General features: G+C 33.1%; 1 protein-coding gene across 1 annotated transcript in view; it reads left to right on the top strand.

Annotated features, from left to right (window-relative positions):
- Positions 1-8598: 8598 nt before the first annotated feature.
- The window catches only part of LOC134276715 (FMRFamide receptor-like), a 29193-nt gene continuing 15786 nt past the window's right edge, over positions 8599-22005 (top strand). Inside the window, exon 1 of the mRNA XM_062758981.1 lies at positions 8599-8837. The gene's annotated coding sequence lies outside the window, so the exon portion shown is untranslated. The remainder of the gene's footprint in view (positions 8838-22005) is intronic.

Raw genomic sequence — 22005 nt, 5'->3', positions numbered from 1 at the left:
TTTCGCCATATTTAATTAATTTCGCTCAGAAGTTTCCATTTTTATATATGATGGTCCCATATATTTCAAGAATAAATATATGTATCAATTTATATAAACATAATTACAACAGATCATTTGATTTCGCCAATGATGAATTTCTATTTTCAAACATATCTAGAAATACTGCCTTGAAACATGCAATCCGATCAGTGGAATAGATGCAGGGTAATTACATCAGTAATTAGCTTCAGCCGTAAAATGAATCGCTCTACATTATCTATATTTTGCTGCGCTTACTGTAATAATTACACAGAGCAGATTAATGAGATTTTACATGTAAAAAGACCCAAGAAAATAACTACGATAAAGATTAATGTATGTATCTTAAAGTATCTTTATTTCGGTTGTCGTAAAATGTGAGTAGCTTTAATTCTTGCACATTTTCCTTATTTCCCTTAACAGATTTGTCCCAGCTAGCTTTTCTATTGATTTCATGTCCCAAACAGTGCAATTTGTGCAGGGAATTATTACACCTACTGCTATTGTGGGACATGCGTTTCTTTAACAAGATTTTGGAGCAAAAGCCCATTTCCGTAAAGACCAAGAGATATATGACAGACTTTGATTAATGTAATGGTTCTGTTTTGAGTGATTGTTATTGATCCCTATTACACAAGGAGTATAATTCACTTGTAAATCAGTACAATGGGTATTAAAAGATAACAGTCAGCCCTCTAACTCTCCTTTATGGGACTTTCATTAGGTTACTTTGACATTTTTCAGAACAACTTATTGAGATAAGTTCAAACTGACGCAAGTTTTAGCTGAAAATAAAGGAGATGTTTCCAGAATCTATTTTGTTTTCAATAAGAACTTCGCTAACTGATAGCTTCATCGTTAAAAAATTACAAAACAAAATTGAGTCACTGCGTCAAAACATGTTTATAAAGTTGTTCACGAGTCCTTGAACAAAAGAAAAAATATCGCTGAAACTGTTTTGATATTGTCCTTATTTTAGATATCACAGTTTTTTTCCTTTTAATTTTGTTACATGTACACATTGCTTTAATGTGAAAGACCAATTAAGTCATTCTGAAATAAACTGCCAACCACACACATGTAGATTTGGACGAATTAGAGGAAAGGGCCAAGAAACATCAAATTCGAGATAACAGAATTTGACTGTAATTGCTCTAGGCTCATCACCACATTGTCGCAATCGCATACGGTAAGGATCCAAAGTAAATATTATGAAATAAGGGGTTCGATCTCCACTATTCTGAAATATTTTCCTTATTTTGGCTTATTGGTGATACTTATGTGTTATACATTCCTCAAAGTGACCAGCATATCAGAAGAATACTGTGGAATTTCAATAAAATCCATGATGCCTGAATTGTGTGTAGCCTCGCCAGTGGAGGCTAAGGTCTCTAGAACTGATACAGTTCGCTCAGATAAATAGGGGATGCTTTCGTTTTTGATAAAAGTTATTTTTCTATAAAAGAAAATTTAAAAAGAACTTGGTGACAACTTTAATTGTACATTTCATGTTGAGATCAGAAACAAAGGGGTAACGAGGTTGAACCAAAGTGCACTTCAACGTTTATTATCAATACAATAACAATATCTTCCTTGGAAGATAATTTGGCCATCTTTAGCACCTCAGAGTATTCAATTATCGCAGATCTTTGCATTATTTTCTGCAAATTGTTTTTCACATAAACTTCTTTTTTATTTTATTGATGATTCATGTACATAACAAAAATAATCTACTTTTGTGTTAACAACCCTTTATCTCTAAACTTTCACCGAAGGATGCTATATTGACAAACAGAAGCTTATTCAACGTATCCTTTAGCAATTAACAGAGGATATTAGGAGAAAGTTTAGTTTTCTTATTTTATGGCAAGAAATGAAGTCAACATGTTTGCTCAGCAACAAAGATAATTGCACTAGTGAACAAAACATTTAAAGTGTGCATTCCGCTGCAATAATTGACTGCAAGTCACTTGAAAAAACTTGTTACTTAATGTTTTTTGTGAAACCGAGATGAAAAGAAGAATAGACACTGTGTATTATGTTTTCAATAGTGATAACACTTGTAAACGTCCCAAACTGATATGGCTTATAGTGCATCTTTCCTCTCTCGCTGGGATTTTGTCCAGATAAAAAAATAACCCAAAACATCCATTAAAACAAACACTTTCTTTTAGTAGATCAAAAAATGCTTAACGTTTGAGGATACATGTACTAAAATTAGAAGCCATTATTTTAATGAGGAAAAACAAACAATATAATAGTGAATGTTAATAAACATGTCTAAATTGCTAAATTCCTTCGTTCAGTTTGGACCGTGAAGAATTTTGGATGGCAAACTGGAGAAAACGACAAAAAACCTTTTTAATAATGCAAGTTTAAGATAGAAAATAGAAATACAAAAAATGAAATGAATGGGGGAAGTAGATTAATCATAGTTTAAGTGTATGGATTAATTTTTTTTATCTTAATCCAGGTGTTCTATCCAATGCATATTTTGTTCGGAACCTAAAAATATGGTGAGATGGGTTTTCTAAAGCATCTAGGGAAAAAAAACTGAATTAAAGAAAAAGACCTTACAACTGCCGTGTAGTGAGTACACGAATTCCTCCTGTATTTATAATCATTGAGTCTTGCTTAAGAGCATGTGTACAGAACATCAAACGCGGAGAAGGGACTGAATAATTAAAACTAGTTTCAGTTAGAGATGGTGAATAATCACGGTTTCTTATATTTGTAAATATTCAATTCAGTTCTCGTTATTGACAATTACCATGTCCATATCCAGTAACACAAAATTAACTACAGAATTATATACATTATAAATATACTAGTATACAGAGTTACAAACATGAAGGAATCAAAAATAAATATATACACCTCAATGTATAGATCGACTTGAATGTCTCGATTTCAGAAGCGTGTATTTTTGTCCTGTTTACCCTACTTTGTGTTGGGGGAATGAACATGTTTTGGGGGTATATATGTTTGTAGGTTGGAAAAATTGTGGGAATTTCCAAATGTTTTGCAAAGACCGTTTACTTGGGAAAGAGATGTGATATAAAAAGGATATATCTGTTATTGAATCTTTGCCACGCATGAATTAATGTTTTTTTACACAGAATTGGTGTTCATTATTTGTCAATTTTAACTCGGAAACGTTGTTTAAATATTGGTAAAATGGCTGTGAGTTCAAATTTCAGATTTCATCGTGAACGTTGGATATCCGATATGGCACGTTATGAAGCTACATCTCAATAACGATAATCGACAAGACATATATAAATAAATGTCCGAAATAGTCACCTCTAGATGTACATTTCTTGTGGACCTACATGTATATTCATTATACATACAGATAGAGAGACAGACAGACGGGCAAAGATATCGCATCAAAGCGGTACTTATTCTTTTGTACTTTAATCAGATCGTTCTTCTTTAAAACAATCATTTCTGATCCATCAAAAAAGTTAATGAACAATAATGAAGACAAACTTTTTTTTCGACGCCCCCATTTTTTGATAAATGTTAGACTATACAATTGTGGGATTAATGTTTGGCCCACTCATTACAAGAACTGAAGCTGGTCCGTTCTGCTCTCTCTTTCCACGGTCCTGCTACACACTGAAGCAGATGGCGTGCCGTCGTCTCCAGGGAGGAAAGAAACTGGAATCTAAATCATATTTAATGTGAATAAATACAAAAGTGCACCATATATCCTTGCACTGTGGGCGTAAATCAACCAGGAAAGTGCAGTAACAGCGTTTAGTATCTTTAAAAAGTTCCGCGAATCTAGCTGTAGTTATAATAAATTAATAGGAATCATTGTATGATATGCCTTTTCTGTGATACAAATACATTAAATATGTATTTAAACAAGTCACAGGATGTAATTTAAACACTTTTTTGTGTTCAAATGCAATATTCCGTTTTACAAGTTTCTGCTTGAGATAATTTAAATTTTATTGACTTACGACCAAAAATTAAAAATATGATTTGGTCATACCATCCATTTATAAATGTCATATGGATCAAGAAAGTTGTCGTTAACAGTGTAGAGAAGATCGACCCCCACCTCCTCCTTTCCTATCACAACTACATACCCTAAGCTATAAAGGCCTTTTAGTGCTAGTGTAGATAAAACGGTTTGTTACTGATCTAAAAAGTGGGAGTGACAATTTATCAGATACTGTAACTTATATTAACAAATAGTATTTTTAATCTCTTTACAAAAATAATCACACACACACAAAAAAAAAATAAATAAATGAAATAAGATTTTATTAAAAAAAACAAACAAACAGAAATTTAAGTTGTAAATCCGATATACTTTAAATATTTAGCATCAGATATGCTGAACTATCTTAGGTCCCAAATCGATTTAGACCTTGCATCCGCTCAAATGAGGGATTGAATAATCCAATGAATAAAAAAATAATAATGGCTCAGTCAGAAGGATAGCCATTTATGTTTGAAATATTTGTCAGAAGGCATTCATATAAAACATTATTTTAAATTAGGTATTCCTTTAACCATTTTCAGTTCATTAATCAAAATAGATTACCAGAATCCCTCGACCATTGGAACCTTTGTCCCAATTCTCCAGGAAACTAGAACATATTTGAAATGATGGATTTAGATACATGTATATAGAAAACTAGAATGTTACGCGCCAACTTTAATGAGAGTTTTACTTCGATATCTACATTCCTTCAAGGGGCAAAATTGTACAGACCAGTTACTAAGTAATAATATGGATGAAGATACTAGTTTTGTGTTGACGAATTTCAAAAAAAGAGAGAGATTTAACTCAGGAAAAATTAAGTAGCGTCACTACGTGAGTCTATTGGTGGTTATTAACTTCTTCATTGGATTGATTGATTGATTGATTCTTTGTATATTGTTTAACGTCCCATTCGAGAATTTTCACTCATATACAGAGACCTATACTCGGCACTTAGGGTCATTGAACTGTGAAGGTTCTTTATCGTGCCAACGCCTTCCGTGATACGGGACCTACGTTTTAAGGTCATATCCAAAAGACCCGTGGATTTCACGTCTAATGCCGAGCGCTTGGCGAATGAACAGTCACTTAATTTTCAAGAGTTTGATTTTTTATTTATAAATCGACAAAACAAACAAAAGAAAAGTAAAATACATGAAGTTTAAGACTTATATTTTTATGTTTATTTTTTATTTTAAAGAATTCAAAAGCAAAGGAATAGAGGCTCTATGTTCAGTATGAATTACTGTAAAATCACTAATTTTCGTAGGGGTTTATTTTTAGTTGTTTTCAAGGTATCAAGACACCCAAGAATTTCTGTCCACCACGAACAGCACATTTTCACACATGTTACTACTGATACGAAATTAAATTCCCATGAACAAATATATATTCCTCAAACCACGAAAATTTGACCCCTCGAAAATATATGAATTTACAGTATTCGAAAATACTTCTTTCCCTATATGAAATACTTTTTATAAAGCTTAAGAATGTTGCAAATTTTGATTATTTTTAAAGAATGCGATTTTGATATGAAATAATACGTTGCTTTTCTTCAAGAAAAAATTCTACTAGTTTGAAATGATATGGATAAAATATTAGTACAAGTGTAGAGAGCATCGCTTAAAACTCGAGTTCGGTTTTTAAGTTCAGTGTATTGCGTCGTTTAGATACAAAAATAAAAGTTAAAGAAAAAAAACTAAAACTATTTTATAATACTACTCCTCCCACGGTTGTTTTGATAAAAACCTGGTTCAAATATAGATAACATCGAGCTATTTGTTTGTACTTATAGATTTTCTTTTTCTTTCAAAGAATTGAATGGGCAGCTGTCACAAAAATGATTTAAGTAAAATAATACTTGGTGAATTTTTGAATTATTATGTTGAACATTCTAACAGTCTGATCTTTTTTGTCTTATGCAAAGACGGAAGACATGTATTCTGTCCGAAAAGTAGATGTTGATTATCGCACGTGTTACTTTTTTCAAGACAAAATTAAAATTTTTAATTCTTTCAAACAAAAATTAGAGATACAGTCTTTGTTTACTTATATGTAAGAAGGTCTACGATTGGACAAAAATTTCCTGGAATGTTTGTAAGACCCTTTTTTCGATTTTGTAGAGACCGAGTGCTATAAAGCAAAATGTTAAGAGAAATTTTTCGTAAAGGACTATGTATATGAATATTTACATTCAGTGTAATTTTCTTTATGAAATCCATTAAAAATCCATGACGTTCAAATCTCTATAACACACGTGAAACCTTGTCACTGCGCGTTAGAATACACAGTAGGAACTATATGCATTTTCAATACTTTATGAACACCAAAATGTATATTGTTTGACACAATTTGATTTTCAAAAAATAACCCTGTTAAAATAAAAATACAACAAATGTGCATTTAAAATTAAATTGTCACTTTTTTTCCCTCGCAATGTTCGTTTGCGTTATTTAATTTTACGACGTCACAAACGGCTCTTACGTCTATAAAGTACACCAGTTTTGAAGGGCGCTAAATTCACATCAAAGATTACAGGAATACACAACTATGAAGAGGAAAAATTAAAGAATGTAAATATAAGTATTGAATCAATATTTTGGGATGTCTTCGGTCCTATTATAAACACACTGGCCGTGCCGACAAATTATCATACCCCGCTAACGCGCGGTATTCAATTTGTCGGCACGGCCAAGTGTGTTATAGGACCGAAGACATCCCAAAATATGAATTAAATGCTTAATAAGAGTCATTTTGCCCCCCCCCCCCCTCCATCAAAATCTACGAACATTTAGAATGACATTCATATATGTATAATTGATTTTCATTTTGTAGAAGAGATTACATTGAAAATATTTCCAATACCTTTTTTTTATATACTTATATATGCACTCATGGGCTATAAATGATGTCAGAAATGATGCTATTTTTGGAATCCAACCAAAACAAGACAAAAATGGGGGGGGGGGGGGGGGTCTTGACAATTTTTCTTATGGGAAACCATGCAAAATTTTCCTTTCAGTAATAAGTCTTGTCTAGATACATTTTTGGTAAAAATATTAGGCTTGCTCTAGTTTGCACTCAATATTTTCTAGAAGAAATACTACAGTTTTATACAAAACATGCTAAATTGGCGGGGAAACGTGAAATTAATGAAGTCATATTTCTAGATTAATGGCATTTTGATCAAATTGAAAATTACTAATAAAGATCACGTGTATAGCAGAGCAAATTAAAACTTTATATAAAGTAAAATTAAGATGTTCATTTTAAGGGGCCATTTGAGACACATCATTTATTACTCTTTCAGAGGAAATTGGTCTCATCGCCATCATTAGAAATAGTGTAAATGATCAGACACTCAGCTAGTTTGAATAAATCGAAGTACTCAGAAGTACAGAGAGCCGGGCTCATTTACAGAGTAGAATGGATTTCTTACATGAATCACGTTTATATTCTGATGAAAAAATCATTTCAAAACTATCAATATAAATGATAAGACACTGACAGTGACTTTTTAAATCCTAATACCACTGTCCGATTTTGTCAGAATCAGAATAAATCTGGTACCGCAGCTGAATGTAAACAAACAGGCCAGTCTAGTTCCCTCTCCTGCTTTACCTCGTATGTGTAGAGAACTACGGTAACACTGATTATCAAAAATCCTTACGCTAATGAACTATGTTCTTTGACTTATGAAGTTTTCAAAGTCATTACTACAAATGTTTATTTTATAAAGATAAAACTTCGTTTTATTTTTGTTGCTTTAGTTAGCGTTTGTATTATCTCAAAAGCGGTTGAGAGTAAGAACTATATTTTTGCACGTAACTTTAAAATAGCGACTATTGAGTTAACATCCTGCCTTGAACAGGACCACATAAGCCGGCAATTGCTCTTTGAGCAATAAGCCCGGCTAAAAATAGGTCTTTTCGGAATTAATTTCAGTACATGTATATCTTGGGAACTATATATGCATTGAATTTAGTATTATTTTTACTTTTTAAACGTAAATTCTGTAGATCGGATAAGAAAGAATAATTTTAAACCGTTTGATTTATTAGTATTCATCCTGGTAACCTATCTGAGACAACCTACACCTTATATTTTTTATATGCTCCCAGTTTGCCGGTCGGACTAAAGGTTCTGTGACAAATTAATCTATCGATAGATGATATTTTGAAACAAAATACGCAAGGAAATTGTATGCATGTTTAATAAATGATTCAACACAGTTCAACAATTAGAGACTAAATTTCCTTGTGTTTTTATTGAGTAATTTGCTGCCTTAAAGTCAGGACAATGGATTTTCACATTGTCATCCTGCTTCAAATTTATAATTTATAATCATTTTTAGAAGTTATTCAAGTCACAATGGAATCGAGTAGGATGTTAATATTAAACCAGTCTTCTTCCTTGTGTTTTTTTAAATAATTATTTTGTTCTGATTTAAATAAAGCAGCATCATCGAAATTTTGTGCTGTAAGTGCTAACATCGCCAGAGGAGACTCGTTGCCGACTGCTGCTCATTTTGTCTACAGTGAGTAGGAGGGGCGTTAAACAGATGTAAGGCAGAGCGGGGTTGTACTGTAGCAGGGTGTGTGTCGTGTTCATTGCTATAAGACTCTGTAACGCCTTAATTGCTACTTGGTGAGCGTCAAATGTCCTCAGGCATGCAACCATGTGTATCAAATAGTCTCGTGTATTAAACAGTGTTGTGTCGGCTATATATGCACTTTAGAAGCATCTCAACTAATACGAAAAAAAAGTAAATATAGTGTTACGGAGAGGGGATAGTATGAAACTCATTTAGTAGGTAAGTTGTACAAATCTCTCTCTCGCTCTCTCTCATATTTAAAAAAAATGTATGTCAAGGATTCCCCTTAGTAAAAAGATAAGATTGATGTATGATGAAAAATGAGAATTTCTTTAACATTAAGCTAAGATTTGCCTTAAATTCCAGATAAAAGATCATAAATATCAAATGATGTTTCGTGTCTATGGTAAATTCTAAATCGGTATATATACATATTAGAAAAAATTCTGAACTAATTTAAATTAGAGTTGAATCTGCTCATATAATTACTTACAACAAAACCCCATAGGATCGACTTAATACAGCGGTTATCTAATGATATGTTGACTGTATATCGGCCGGGTGATCCGATCGTGCTCTTGGAGTCACGGGATTACGTTACCGGTATATTGGGGGAGGTCACGTCATAATAATCAGATAAGTGATTGGGTCACTCCGCTGAACAATAAGTGCTTGTTAGAGATCTCATTTTTATTTCTAGGAAAATAGAATTACCGGTAGTTGCATTTATCTAGCTTACTAGCCAGACGTATCATTGAAATAAAAACTCCAAATTGTTGTGATTTAAGAAATTTAAGCTATGTTATAACACAATCGACAAAAAGTGTGCATCAGTTTATAACGTCCTGTTCAGAAACCCTCCATTCTCTAAGTGTTATCATCCGGCTACTGTTCATACAGACGATTGTGTGGTGTTATTGTGTAAATGACACCTGCTATTATTAACAGATTAAAAATGCAAGTTTATATAATATATATATGATCTCGCCTTTGTCATTCAGTCATGCATATTTTAAGACCGTATAAACCCACTAAAACATGCTAAATAGCATGAACTGCACTGGGGGGTTTTTTCTGTGAAAGTGATACAATCCTCCTGCTTTTTGGAATTTATAATCTTTGCCAAGAAAATTAAAACTGACAGCCCATGATTTTGCAGCGAATAATGTATAAGAAACATCTTCACTACTGGATTTTTTTTAAAGCAAATATGCAGCTCTAACTGCTTCTTCAAATGAAATCGTCTACAACAAATTGGGGAAATGGTCGATTGTTGATGCGGAAGTTAGAAATCAGCTGAGAAGCGCTCTACTTGACTCTAAGAGGTGTAGGAGTATGTGTTTGTGACGTCACTTAACGCTCAACACGCTAATGACTCTTTCTCCTCCCATACTACACATGTCTTATTATATTATAGAAGCATCATATGCTCGACACTTAGTAAAGAAACTAAATCGTTCTCCTAACTAAATGATAGTCTGTCAGAAGAAATACATATTAGTTGGCATCTAGTACTTTACTTAATGGGGCACAGAAGGGGGTTTAAATGGGAATATGAGAGGTTGTAAGTAGTGTTTTTGTTTAAAGAAGCATTGGAATACTTTACTCATTATACATGTAAATACAAGTATATGTATGGAGTTTTAATTGATTTTTCTTAAGTTGTACTGATGTCCATTTCACTTTATCCTCATGCGCAGATTCGGTCCACTTTTTCTGAATTCATGCGAGAAAATGGAAATAAAGCAGACAAATGTTTTCTAAGAGGTCTTTGCTCAGATTCAAGGTCTTTCAATTCAGGAAGAAAACTTAGATTTTTTTTACAGGACTTATGTTTTCAAAAAGTAAAAATAAAAGCACAATCGAGTTTATGGACAGATAAAAGCAAATTAAGGTGATGAAGGTCTGAGTATTTTAACCGAGCCAAGGGTTTTCTTGGCAGGATATCAAAGTACCTGTTTGATGCGAAAGTCATCAAATTAATGATGCAGCATTTGGAGAATATTTTATGTAGTCATGCAATCGTCTTTTTAGCAAAATTAACTGTTGTCGACAAAAATGTGCAACAAAAAATCTTGGATAAGACATTTATCTATTATTAAAGTCACATACTTTTAATTTAAAGTCAGAACAAAATACACGCATCCTAAATATAGAGAAGGCTAAATATTAATATTTATATTTAGTATCATACTGACTGCATCATTTTCCCATGCTGTGAAGGAGTAATATCAGCATTAATAAGGGGAAAAATACGAAAAACCAGTATATTTTAAGTAATAACATACATGTACATGTTGATATTTTTAATTGTTAGAAAATGCATTTTATGATTTTTGGTTCAAACCACAGGCCTTCAGATCGCTTAGAAAAAAAATTGAGGTGTTGCAAAAAAAATATTTTTTTACGCACAAATTTTTTTTAAGCGATCCAAATGCCTGTGGTTCAAACGGTGTGGTAACAGGAATGTAACGCTTGTAGTTACGGCGCAGATATTTAGCTTTTTTGAAATGATATATGATTGGTTGTTATTCATTGACTTTAAAAACACAGTTTTAAAAGATTTAGATGTGACTTTTCGTGATATATGTATTATACTTGTTCCTTTTTCGGGGGTTTCCAGATGAATGCTTTACAATATTAAGTAAAAGGCTTAAGTTTTACAAAACGCTGCAGGTACAGTAAACATGTGTTTTTCAGTTTGACAATTACATAACCACTGGTAAAGTACTTCATCACGATTTCTAATCAAACACTCATTTAAGGGCTTTTGAATAAGTGCAGAAGGTCACTTCTGAAAGATTGCCACAAACATACATTTACTTGATTCTCCAATCAACAGCAAGATATTTACTTTTTTATGCAAATCTTTAAGTATGATCAAAGAACATCAATTTTAGGTTGGAAAAACCAAGATAATTATTGGAAAAGCCAGGATTAATTTTTAATGTAAATTGAATATGTAAAATAACGATAACAAATAGTAAAAGGTGCAGATCAAACGGGAACCTCTAAAAGCACCAGAGTTTGGATTAGGTGCCACGGAAGAGTGAGCATCTCCTGTCGACTGGTTACACGATGTTCTTCTTATGATCGGGAAAACCGAAGAAATGTAGACGATTCGCAATGTTTTAAATAAAAATAATACAGTTAGTACGGAAAGTTTGTTATAAAGTATACATTATATTGTAGATTTCGTTTCGTGAACTTGTTTGTCAATAATTTTTTCTCCTTTTAAAAGTTTTTCGTTCGTAGAACATGCTCTTGCCTATCGAATCAACTGGAAGACACAACATTTATGTGCAGGTTTTAAGAGCATAGTTTTAAATACTAAATATATGACACAGTTTGACATTAACTATTGTTTTCATATATACCTAATAGTTTGAATTTTATTTTGAAATCATTAATAACTGCTCTTTCTCTTCACTGTGTCACATTTTCATCGCATCAGACATTTCTGGAATTGAAAGCAATGCTTCATGCTTTATAATGGCGTCCATTTGAATCTAATATCACTGATGTTGATGAAAATTAGTGTTGAAAATATTTTTTAATAGTGTTACTTTTACACCTTAAAAATGGCCCGTTTATTTTGGTGCAACTCCTTTCCTCAAGCAACCTTGAATGTTGATATCTGCAAAGTTTATTGTAGCATTTGAAGTTTTATTTCTAGAATTGCTAATGAATGAATCAGTTATTAAATCAACTTAATTAATGAATAATGCATTTGTTCAAGCTGCTTTGAATTCTTGTAAAAATATTTGTGCATTTGAATGACTAAAATTGAAACGTGTAACTTGTCATTATGTGCATGATTTTAGAACATGTCGGTGTGTGCAGGATTAAGAACATCGGTAAATGAATTACTCCCTGTAAAATGAAGATAAATTGAAACAATTGATCGTAAAATAAAAAATCTCATCAATTTACTTAATATTGATTTCGCGTTTTCATTCTTATACAAATTTCATGAATCACTTTATTTTGTGTTGTCTAATCGCAGTCAAGACTATTACGACATTAAAATAAAAATTTCAAAGAAATTTTATTGCAAAAATTTGACAAGAAAATCTTTTAAGAAATCTAACTGCCCCATGTTCTTCTTTGAATGGTTAAGTTGGGGTTATAACCTTTAAAGTGCAGACAGCCTGGGCCGGTGGAATTCTTTGCTGTTTACGAAGGCCATAACAGTAAAAGGTCCAGGATACAAGAAATGTGTGATATATAACTTTGGTTTACATGGAATTAGAGGTCACAATGACATTTCCCCTTACTAGCATTAAAATGTTCAAATGACATTTTATTGTCACCCTACTGGTCGTCTTAAATGTTTAAATTTACGTAGTAGAAAAAAAGAAACATTTATGAAAAGCGATGAACTGCTTCTGCAAATCCCTGTAAAACTTAACCGTGTATATATTTCACGGTCTATAGAATCGCAGTTTCAATAAATTATAGGGGGTCCACTTATGTATACATTTGCATATCTCACAGTGATTTGATCATGATATTACCTGTTAGTCTTGAGACTTACTAGTATTTCCTGACATTGGTCAGTGTTCTCCTACAGAAGACGCTAAGGCGCTGAGGCTTTGGACCCAGCTAAAAATCGAACCACTTTACACTATGGATATAGGACAGGTGCTTCAGCACGTGTCGTGCCTGACCACGAGCGAATTCAACCGCCCGACATTCATCATAATTGATGTGTGATGCACGGACGTAAATTGCAAAAAATTGATCAGTAACCGTAGGAAATGACAGTAGTAAGCTTTACTTGATTTATCATAACGAAATAAATACATCGAACTTTCACGATATTTAAATATGATTTATTATAACTCAGATACATGCACTTCACTATTACATTGTAACAGCTGATATATATCTATGATAATTCAGCATCTGCGTATTTGTTCGTGACAAAATTTTAGAGAATACCAACATCTGTCGTGACAAAAATTTAGAGAATACTTACATCTGGCAAGGCGTTAATTTTTGCAGGGAAATATTATGATATAGTTTTAGAACATTTTGGGAATTACTTCCTTCGAGAATTTTTTACTCAAATGAATAAAGAAAAGGAAAAAGTAATGCATGATGCAGTATATGGAGATTATTCTTGACTGGAAATTGTGTGTATTCCTTGTGGAAAAAATTCTTTCTATCTGTTCCAAAATATTTGACCTCTTGACCTTAACCTTCGAATTTGGCCACATTTGCAAAAATTTTCCAAATTCTTACCTTGGCTATAACTTTTGAACAGTTGGTGCCAGGAATTAATACTAAATGTATATTTCTTGTGATAAGGCCTTACTTTTATTACCAATAATTTTGACCTCGACTTTGGAGTTAAACCTTCCTTTCAAAGACTTTAACCTCAGCCATAACTTTTGAACAGTTGATGCTAGAACTTTTCTGTTCCACACATGTATTTCTTGTGAAAGGGCCTTTTCTTGGGTACCATTAATTTTGACCTTGACCATTGCGTTTGACTTGCAATTGACAAATTTTTACACTTTGTCATAAAGTGTCATACAGACTTTCAGTGTTTTACAATAACATATCTTGTTTACCTCTTCTTTTCTTATGAACATAGTTATTTTTGTGCTTTCATTATAGCCCTTAATAGTCGGATACCCAGTTTTGATTCTATCGGGTATATTCACTAGGTCACCTTCGTGAATTTTAATTTGTTATTTTTTACTAAAAACTTCTGTACTTTAAAGGTAATACAAATTAGTAGGTAATGGCGGTGCCAAGGAAAGCGGAAACCTTTTTTTTGGAGACAGATTGATAGGCCATTATTTTCTAACAAATTATGTTCAAAAAATTCGCTTCATCTCCTTAATCTTTACCTTTTAACGGCAGCAGAAATGTGTTATATAACATAGCAGGATGTTATTGGACCTTTGTTGGGCCAACAACGCTCCTTATGTTGGGCCACTGTTTGAATTCAACATTGGGCCATCGGTAATTTGCTCATCGGCCCTTAATCAAACCAACTTGTTGGCTTATTGTTGGGCCAATGTAACAGTTAATATCGGGCCACTGTTGGGCCAGTGTATTATTTCAATATTGGACAAACGTCATTTTTGTACAATTGGGCCATTGTAAGCAACTAATGTTGGGCCAACGGTAATTTGCTTATCGGCCCTTAATCAAACCAACTTGTTGGCTTATTGTTGGGCCAATGTAACAGTTAATATTGGGCCACTGTTGGGCCAATGTATTTTTTCAATGTTGGGTAAACGTCATTTTTGTACAGTTGGGCCATTGTAAGCAATTAATGTTGGGCCAACGGTAATTTGCTCATCGGCCCTTAATCAGACCAACTTGTTGGCTTATTGTTGGACCAACGAACGGATATCATTGAGCCATTGTTGGGCCATGCACTTATTCTTTCAATATTAGGAAAACATCATTTTTGGGCCAACGTTGGTTTGGATCTTATTGGCTCTCCATCATGACAACTCATTTGCTCTTCACTGGTTGGCCATTTCTCCTCAAAATTGACAAACAAATATATACAATAAGGTTATACTAGTTTTGTAGTACAGTTTAATGGTAAAAGCCCTTTTATACTATCTTGTATGCTTTCTATGCTAGATTAATAGTTTAATAAATATTCTTAATATCTCATAGAATTGCCATCAACAAGTATTGCATTGTAAGTAGCTCTACATTAATTAAATAACTGAGGAAAAAAAAATCAAAATATAAAATTAAGTTATAACATACTATAATTTTATTTCTCAGTGCATGAAGAAAACATTAATAAAGAATTAAAATTCGATGCTCACTTCAAGCGATACATTTAGGGTTACATGACTGTATACTCCCTCTCTGATGTAAATTATTCCCAAGTTCAGTAAATTACAGGTATCAATAAGCACGTCTAACAAATAAACAAAGCCCTCCTGTTCTTAAAATAATACTAAAATGAATCCCGTCATTTTGTTTACTTACACAAAAAATGTTTCTGGTATCTGCATCGTGTTTATAACCGACAAACAGACACAAAAAAGGGTAGAACTACAGGTATGTCACACTATATTACAGAAAAAAAGTTAGGCACTGCCACTTTCCATCTGATCCCTCTCCTAAGTCTCCATTTCCTCTTCCCGAGTCTCCTCCTCCCCCTTCTTTTCTTCTCTGTCCGTTTCTTCTTCCCCCATCCCTGTCCTTGGCATACCTTAGCCATTCTTTGATTGTGTTCTCCATGTCTTTTTAGAATCTCCAGTAACACTAAAATTGTAATATTTGGTACTTAATACATTTGTTACTTTTCTCAGTAAAGAGTAAACATACGATTAAATTTACAAGTATATCACTATATGTTTAAGCTGTCAATTAAGGAACAACCGTCTTTTTTGTTTCATGGTGTGATTAAGTGATTAGCTTGCGTGATGAAGGCATTTATGCATGATATTTATACGCTTGATAATCATCATCACAACAATTTTGATTCAATGTTGCCCCATATAAAATACATGTATTGAAAATTTGTCATTACAATTAACAAATTTTAAATGAAAGAGCCCAATTTATTTTTAGTACAGAATAAATTTTGTTTTAACTTCAGCAAGTTCATCATTTTCAAAATGTTTGATCATGTACTCAACGTTAAGTGTATATAAGTAAATTAAGTTAGACTTCGGAAATGTATTCTACTATAGACACAAATTTTAATTTAAATAAGGAGCAAATTATTTATTGTTTTTAACTGTATCAAAACACATTTTTATACTTTCATTTATTTTTCTTGTATAGAAACAAAAAAATTAATCACTGATACTTTATTTTGTTTTGATAAATTATAAGAATTTTAAATATTTTAGCTAGATTGATATTTCAAGAAGGATTGGTTGTAGATTTATTTCTGATTGTAGAGACGATCAGATTTGTTAATATACTGATTTGTAACAATTAAATGTTTATACACATTGACCCAATGTTGGTCCAAATATCGGGCCAACATTGGGCCAAGAGCCAAAATGACACTGGGCTAACGTCATTTGCCAACATCGGCCCAATGTTCTTGTTGACTTTTCGCCAACAATGTCGCATTCATTGGGCCAATGTTGGCGCAACGTTGGGCCAATATCTGTAGAAATAACACTCTACATTGGGCCAACGTTGGCCCAACATATCGGGCCAACATTGGGCTGATGAGCAAACTTAAATTGGGTCAATGCCATTTTCCAACATTGGTCCGATGTAACCGATTACATTGGCCCAACGTTGGCCCAATGTTAGCATGCTATCTGTACAGTGTTGACCAAACAGCACCTGGCCTCTGCACTTCCCCGTGTCTAACTTACACAGATTTGTACATGATATCGTTTAAAAAACTAAACGTTAATTCAGCTGTGCCGAGGCAAAAATATTATTAATACTTACAAAGTGGATGCAGATATGCAAGGTATCAGTCTCATTACGCTCGCTCGTGTCAGATTAAAAATGGCGCGGATATTACAAGTAGCCCGGTTGTTGTCTACCCATGATCCTCAGTCAGATTCATGGTATATTGGGCCAACGTAGGGCCGATGCCAATCCCCAAACAAATATTTTCTCTCATGATTATAGTTTTATGATATAATGTCAACAGTTAGCCCAACATTAGCGCACTATTATACATAGCTACCAATATTCCATGTTGGGCCATTGTTGGCCCAATCAAGGTAACCCAACATAGATAATAGAACCATAATGTAAGATTGGACCAACGGTGTTCCGCTATCTGGGTTATAACAAATAAATAAGAATATACACAATTCAAAAAATAGAATAAAACACTCTTTGGTGCTTGATCACATAAGTGCAAAGTTAAAATGTTGAAAATATCATATCTAAACAAAAGCAGTCATCCAATGATAAGCATGGACATAGAATGTCCTTTTAATTATTTCAGAATGTGTCCCAAAGTAAAGCTCAGCAGCTAATTATAAAATTAACACCATCAATTAGTTGGAAGTATAATAATTGGGCCAACGTTGGCCCAATATAAATATCCCATCTTTGAAAGACCTAAACAAAATAACACTTGTGTGTATTACAAACATTGTGCCAACGTTGGGCCAACATACTACTACCAACTTGATAAGGCACTTTCTTTCAAGGTGTATTACAAACATTGTGCCAACGTTGGGCCAACATACTACTACCAACTTGATAGGACACGTTCTTTAAGGGTGTATTACAAACATTGTGCCAACGTTGGGCCAACATACTGCTACCAACTTGATAAGGCACTTTCTTTAAGGGTGTATTACAAACAATGGGCCAACGTTGGGCCAACATACTACTACCAACTTGATAGGACACTTTCTTTAAGGGTGTATTACAAACAATGGGCCAACTTTGGGCCAACATACTACTACCAACTTGATAGGACACTTTCTTTAAGGGTGTAATACAAACAATGGGCCAACGTTGGGCCAACATACTACTACCAACTTGTAAATACACTTTCTTTAAGGGTGTATTATAAACATTGGTCCAACGTTGGGCCAACGCCATGATCCTTCCTTTTTTGGAAACTAAAGTCAATGGAAGTTGCTTACGTTGGACCAACGTTGGGCCAACATAGGAATTCCGTCATGGTCGATAAGGTTGACTTGGTAACATTGGTCCAACGTTGGCCCAACGTTGTTCCCCCAACACCAACCATACAACCTTTAACAAATGTTGGCCCAACATAGTCATGCTATCTGGGATTTTACCAAAAAGATGAGTTCTGAAAGCAACGTGCTGACTAGATAAAATGTTCTATCGTTAAAATGGCATTGTCCTACGGACCCGGTTTAACGATAGAATTCGTTCCATGTATTCGTGGTTTAACGATAGAATTCGTTCCATGTATTCATAATGTAGCAAAAGAAACATGGGCGATAACTCGCACTCAGTATAATCAGTGCTTTTACTACGAACAATCTAGAGAGTTCCGAATGTAAACATGGCAGGTAAATTTGAAGGAGAGAAAAACGTTGAGAAAATTAATTGGATTTTCGTCTTTAGATGGATTATTTTCTGGGATAAAAGGCATAAGCAATCTCAAAAAGGTTTGTTTTGATTAATTTGGTAGTTATTTCCAGTGCAAATCCTTTTATATTCTTCAAAATCGTTTCGGAGCGGATCCGCTCCGATTTGCAACATTGCAAGTATACGGGACGTATTCTAACTGTGGTGAGGGCTTGTACCAAGACACAGTTAGATCATTCTAACTACGTGCTGACATCAATGGGAAGGTTTTCTTTAGATATGCAGACAAGTACAGTTATCCATCGTATTGATTGTTACAGTAACACATCATATACGAAATTACAGCTACATATTCAGTTGATAGAAGCAATTACATATTCTATTGATAGTAACAAGTACATATTCTATTGATAGAGTCTATTGATAGTAACAGTTACAAATTCTATTGATAGTACCAGTTACATATTCTATTGATAGATTCTATTGATAGTAACAGTGACATATTCTATTGATAGTAACAGTCACATATCCTATTGATGGAAATAGTTACATATCCTATTGATAGTAACAGTTACATAGCCTATTGATAATAAACAGTGACATATCCTATTGATAATAACAGTGACATATCCTATTGATAATAACAGTTACATATCCTATTGATAATAACAATTACATATCCTATTGATAGTAACAGTTACATATCCTACTGATGGAAACAGTTACATATCCTATTGATAGTAACAGTTACATATCCTATTGCTAGTAACAGTGAAATATCCTATTGATAATAACAGTGACATATCCTATTGATAGTAACAGTGACATATCCTATTGATAATAACAGTGACATATCCTATTGATAGTAACAGTTACATATCCTGTTGAAAGTAACAGTGACATATTCTTTTGATAATAACAGTGACATATCCTATTGATAATAACAGTGACATATCCTATTGATAGTAACAGTGACATATCCTATTGATAATAACAGTTACATATCCTATTGATAATAACAGTTACATATCCTATTGATAGTAACAGTTACATATCCTATTGATAATAACAGTGACATATCCTATTGATAGTAACAGTGACATATCCTATTGATAATAACAGTGACATATCCTATTGATAGTAACAGTGACATATCCTATTGATAATAACAGTTACATATCTTATTGATAATAACAGTTACATATCCTATTGATAGTAACAGTTACATCTCCTATTGATAATAACAGTGACATATCCTATTGATAGTAACAGTGACATATCCTATTGATAATAACAGTGACATATCCTATTGATAGTAACAGTGACATATCCTATTGATAATAACAGTTACATATCCTATTGATAATAACAGTTACATATCCTATTGATAATAACAGTTACTTAGTACATAGCCTTTTGATAATAACAGTTACTATCCTATTGATAATAACAGCTACATATCATATTGATGGAAATAGTTAAATATCCCACTGATGGAAACAGTTACATATCCTTTTGATAGTAAGAGTTACATATTCTATTGGTAGTAACAGTTACATATCCTATTGATGGAAACAGTTACATATCCTTTTGATAGAGACAATTACATATCAAATTGATGGAAACAGTTACATATTTTATTGATAATAAGTTATTAATATACTGTATACAGGGAAACTTTCGCCTCCGTTTAATTTTTGCCCCTTTCGTCCTAGTCTGGCGTGGGCGAATTTAAAACAGGGCGAATTCAAAGTAAACTGTAGAATATCTTAAACAAAAATCTTTTTGGGCGAATTTAAAACGGGGCAAACTTTTTTCAGATGTGAAAGGGCGAAAATAACATGGGGCGAAAATAACCCTGTATACAGTATCATACTAATGGAAACAGTTACCTATCCTACTAATAGTTTAAGTTACCTATCCTACTGATAGTAACAGTTACATATTTCATTGATAGTAACAGTTACATATTTTTGATAGTAACAGTTACATATTTTATTGATAATAACAGTTTTAATAACATTATCCTAATTATAGTTACAATTACATATACCATTGATAATAACAGTAACATTTCCTATTTTGATAATAACAGTGTCATATCCTTTACATTGATAATATCGGTTACATATCTTATTGATAGTAACAGTTACATGTCCTACTAGTAGCTACATTCACATATTCTATAGACACCTTCAGTTACATATTCTATTGGTAGCTAGTCACATATTCAATAGATAATTTCAGTTACATGTCCTAGACAGATGCCTTTACATATCCTAAAGAAATATCACTAAGTTATATATCCTAGACAGCTACCCTTCTAGACAGTTACAGTGACATATATCCTAAAGAGTATAAAATTACGCTACTAGATAGTTCTGGAGGTACAGATCTTAGACAGATATCATAAGATTAACTAGACAGTTACCATATCACGTTCTTGAGGCAGGTCTTTTTGCATTTCCTGAACAGCAGAGTCTATGCAAAACTTTTACTGTCTTACTTGTTGATGCATTACGAGTTCGGATTTTTCGGTCGTTTTCATACCCCTGTAATGGAAGATTCGGGGGTATATAGTTTTTGCCCTTTACGTCTGCCTATCTGTTTGTTTGTCCGCAAAAACAGGTGTATCTGTTGTTATAGGTAAGACCTTTCTTTGGGTACCCTAAAATCAGACCTCTTGACCTGGACCTTGGGGTTTGGCCCACTTTTATTAGAAATTTACAAACTTTAACCTTGCCAAGGTAGAGATCCATCTCATGTCATCGAGACCCAGTGTTGAATCAACAAATATAAAGAGTTCTCTATGATCAATTACAACAATGGGACGTCATTAAAGAACGCTTTTGTAATCAGAATTATCGACTCTTGTTAACACAATCCACAATATTGTGATGAATGTAAACCAGAGCTCTGACGGTGATTATATAGGTATTTGTATATCGTAATAATTATTTACAAACAGAGATATCAATGCTTAATTAACAGTTAAAACTCTTATTGATCTCATTTCAGCTTAATATTGCTGGCCTCTACAACATAAACAGAAAACACGTACTTAGAATATTTATTCCGAAATATCTTGTGTTTTATTTCAAGCGCATATTTTACTTTGTCAGTTTGTTTTAAAATATTTAAATACACAAATGGGGAAGATTTTGATTGATTTTTTAATTGATTTGAAGAGTTGTATTGCTTTGACATATAAAGACCTTAATCTGTTTTTAGTTTATGACCATGAAGTCTGGTATATTAACGACAGGGACTATCACCTTCGTCTAAAATCCACGAAAAAGAGGATCATGACAAGGAGCACATGGGATGCTCACTCCTCCATGGCACCTGATCCAACCTCCGATATTTTGGAGGTCCGTGTCTGCTCTGCTCCTATTTTGTA

The sequence above is a fragment of the Saccostrea cucullata genome, unplaced genomic scaffold, assembly GCF_032062105.1.
Source record: "Saccostrea cucullata isolate Sc308-1 unplaced genomic scaffold, CSIRO_AGI_Scuc_v1 ctg869, whole genome shotgun sequence".
Classification (NCBI taxonomy): Eukaryota; Metazoa; Mollusca; class Bivalvia; order Ostreida; family Ostreidae; genus Saccostrea; species Saccostrea cuccullata.
This window is presented reverse-complemented; position numbering and strand designations above follow the sequence as displayed.